A 4,344-nucleotide genomic window follows, 5' to 3' on the forward strand; every position below is an offset into this window, starting at 1 on the left:
CTGGGGAGGCTCCAGCACGGATAGTTTGGGGCTCGTCCCAAAATTTAAAAAAAAAAACAAGACGAAAAAAACGTTTTGGGTTTTTTTTTTGTGTGTTGTATTTATTTGGGTGTTCGCTTCTTTGTTGCACGAATATCTTAAAGTTCTTTTCATAGGAAGTCATGCCCCGCATGTAAAGATGCTTCTGATTAGTTAAATAATTCCTATGATTATAGTGGCACTTGATACCTTGTGAATGTGTTTTCTTATGGAACAAAAATGTTATTTGTGACACCATCGGCATCGACATTTGTTTTCTTCCAACAAGTGGAGGGAAAACATGCTTCAAAAAACCCAAACAATTACAATAGCTCTGAAATTGTCTGGCAACCAGTTCAGGGTGTATTCCGCCATCTCACACAAAGTCAGACGTAATAAGCTCCAGTTCAAACGCAATCCTAATGAGGACCAGTTGTATGGAAAATGGATGGATGGGTGTTGAAAAAAGCCTAAATAAGAGAGTGTGTCAGAAATGTTTATAGCCTGATGTTACATAAAATATATTTCAAATCCAAACTACAAATCACAAGTTTTCCCCTTGAAAGTAATCCCCCTGGATTCTAGCATGTACTCTCCTAGTCTTCAATTTCTTCATGAATTAAGTGGAGAGTTTCTTTCAGATTCCTGCACAGCTCAGTGCTCACGGCCATCTTGATACTGTCCATATCTTCAAAATGGGTGCCCTTGATGAAACCCATGTATTGATAGAAAAAAAAAAACACAGCCAGGTCGTGTAGATTCGTGTCATCAATCCCACTGTGAGGCTGACGTGCTAACCAGTCGACCAGCGTGCCGCCACCAGACAACTCATAATCAATAAATTTTACATTGCATTCATTTGTAATATTTGACATTTAAATATGTTGGAATGCAAGTACACATTTTTATAACCTCTAGGTACTGGTAAACATTGAATGCAAAAAAAAAAAAAAAAAAAAGGGTGAATTCTGCTGCTTAAATCATATTCCAAAAGGCAATAGTAATCAGAATACCATTTTTACACTAGTGAAGGCGCATAGAACAGATCATTTACTTGATTTTACCTTAATTACATAATTGTTGATCTGGCTGGATCGTGACGTCTCTCCACCAACACTTCATCTGGTTGTGCGTTTTATAAAGTGCAAGACGACCGACCTAATCAAAATACACAGCAGCAGTGGCAGATGGTACACACATCATGTTCTGTATTGTCATGTTAATACTAATAGCCATTACATTTGATGCCATTCAGTCCCAACCTTACACTCTCTTAATACATGACTTCTCTGTCAAGTTCAAAGAATACATCATTCAACAGCAGTCAGAGAAGAGCATTAGTATTAAATCGAAGTTGGCCAACAGGACGCTGCGGCAGAACATTTCTCATTCTGAAGTGAAGCAACATTCATTGTAGGAAAGTAAAGTCATCTACATCGTGGTGTGGTTCTTTCCTCTTGGTGTTGTTTGTTTTTTCTTTTTCTTTTTAAAGGAAAAAGTGGCATGTGCTGCTTGCGTCTCCTGTTGCTACATGAGGGCAACAACTTTCTAGCTGATGTTTGTTGTCCAGCAGGTCGAGTAGACGATGTGATAAGACACCTGTACAATTGGTCACAACATCAACAGGTTTCGTACAAATCAAGAAGAGTGAGACATCTCTCCCCCGCAAAAAACAAAACAAAACCAAACAAAACAGGTGAGCTAACACGTGGGGAATCTCTATCCCTTTGGGGGCCATCCATCCAGCCGACTTGAGGCAAAAAGCAGACTACATATATAATCTGAACTCGTCGCCAACCACTCACAGGGCACATGGAGATAGATAACCATTCATGCTCAATCTAACTGTTACATCATCGGTGACTCCTGTTGGGGCCTTTCCGTTTAGATTTTTAAGTCTTCTGTGGGCTATGCAGAATTTTAAAGAAAGAAATATAATGCGAGGATGGCAAAAAAGCTCAATCTTATGATTTGTTGGGTAAATATGTTCTGACTTTTCATTATGTTTTTAGAATTGCAATACTCTTGTGGGACACAGGTTCCCCACCCCTGCATTTACAAGTCAATAAAAACAGAAATTTTCTATCATTAAGGCACAATCTAGTATTTTTCAGTGAGCATGTTGGCCTCACTTTTTCATTCAGAGAACTAAGAAATGACAAAGTGCAACAGGGAGCTTAAATTAGCACAAATGATTGGGGGCGGGAAGGGGGGGGGGCATTTGCTGGTCCACCATTCGGGAAGCGACGCAAACTCAGTCCTGACCAAACAATAAGTACACTATTGAAAAAAATGTTACAAAAAGGTGCATGGCAACATGTCCAGTTATATTTACTGTCAATTCGCCTCTACAGATTGTAAAGGCTATTAACTCCCAAATCAACCAAGTTCTTCGTCCTGGTCAGACATCATTGTCCATGTAAAGTATGTCTGGGTCTGAAGAGCGTCTATGGTCCTCCAAGGCTGGCATCTCGTTGCACTGGTGTGGAGGACACTGTGCCGCCATGGAGATGGACGAGGAGGAGGAGGAAGTGGAAGGTGGGCAGGAGGAGAAATGGGTCAACAGGTCACACTCGGGCCTGTCGATGTAGAGGGACTGGGTGCTGTCTTTACGGCGGCCCGGTTGCTCCCTTCTCCTCACCAGGAAGTAAAAAGGACGCTTTTCATGCGGGCAGGAAGCCCGTCTTGGACCCAAGCTTGCGGGCTGGGGGAGGACACCCGGAGGCAGTTTAACCGTGTCCGGGATGACAGGGTTGCGCCGTTGCAGCTGACGCCTGCAGGTAGCGCTGAGTGGTTCGGACAGTGAAGAGGAGGAGCTGGACACAGAGGAGGAAAAGCCAGGAGGGGTGGTTTCTTGAAGACACACACGTCCACCAGGGAGTGACAGTTTCTGCGCCAGTTGGTATGGCTTGGCTAGGTGCATTGGCCTACATCTCCTCTGGTGAGGGCCAACTCCTACTGGAAGAGAGAGAAGACAGCATAAACATGGTTTCTTCAAAGATAATAGAAACAAAATAAAATGGTGACGAGAAAGGTGGAGGTTTTGAGGGGATCAGGCGGTCATGGTTCATGCAATATACTGTATTGTAGGAGGCTCAGTAAGGAAATATTTGACATGCAAAGGGGTTATTTATTGGACACAATCCACCAACAGACGCTTCATTAGGTACACCAACACTCTAAAATCACTGGCATCAGGTGGAACCCTCACATCTCCAAAACCATCACTCTCCAAGAACCGTTCCCCCCACCAAGAAAATTGTTTGTTGAGCCAATAGCAATGCATCATTGAAGAAAGCAAGCCAATTTCAACACTTTACATTGATCAATATTTTGTGAAAATAGCAGAGCCAAATAGGGACTGACCAAAAGTATAGAGTTGCGAAAAAATATGAAACTGATTAAAATTTGGACAGCAGAGGTTTGGGCCCAATGCCAGCTAAATGAGATGTGATTCAGCCTTTACAATGATTAAGAAAAACAAAAGAAACTACAGTGTATAATCGTGAATATATATCTGAAAGAGAAACTGAAGTCAAAAATTCCCTTTGCAATTGTATTTTCTATGTGCCCATCCAAACGGATTAAGAATAAAGCAGATTATACCAGTTTTCTGCAGCCATTTTGACATTCTGCCATTTGCAGAAATTGACATCAACGCGCCCTCCTGCTCGCATTGCAAATGTCAAGTGACCAAACCCAGGACACTTTGAAATCTATTTTAGTTGATAGCAGAGGGTGGTGGAATGTCAAAATGGCTGCCCCCTGAGTGGGATCATTAATCTGCTGAATTCTTATCTCACCAACGCAATATTAATCAGAATACCGTGTTTATTTTAGTGGGCGGACATAGAACATATTATTGCAAAGAACATTTTGGACTTGCTTTTCTCTTGAAGAAAGAGGTAGTGTATCATTTTGTCCCATGTTTAGAACTCTATTAGGGTTTTAAATAAATGTAAAAAAGGCGAAAAATAAAAACTGCTCGCCCAGTGCATGATTGCTCTGGTGCAACCCAATAGAGCCTAAATAATTAATTTACTGTTTTACCTCCCACATTCCAAAAACATGCACGGCATGTTAATGGAACACTCTAAATTGTCGCTAGGTGTGAGTGTGAATAGCTTTGGTTTTTCTATCTGTGCCCTGCGATTGTTCAGCATATCCCCCGCCTACTGCCCGAAGACAGCTGGGATAGGCTCCAACACGTCCGCAACCCTTGTGAGGATTAAGCAGATTTGAAAATGGATGGATGGACTATTATAACTGTACTGCATCTTGCCATGATTATCTTTTGATATTAAGGTCATTCTCTTTGAAAAGGCA

This window comes from Hippocampus comes, unplaced genomic scaffold (genome assembly GCF_001891065.2).
Source record: "Hippocampus comes isolate QL1 unplaced genomic scaffold, H_comes_QL1_v1.1 scaffold182, whole genome shotgun sequence".
Lineage (NCBI taxonomy): Eukaryota > Metazoa > Chordata > Actinopteri > Syngnathiformes > Syngnathidae > Hippocampus > Hippocampus comes.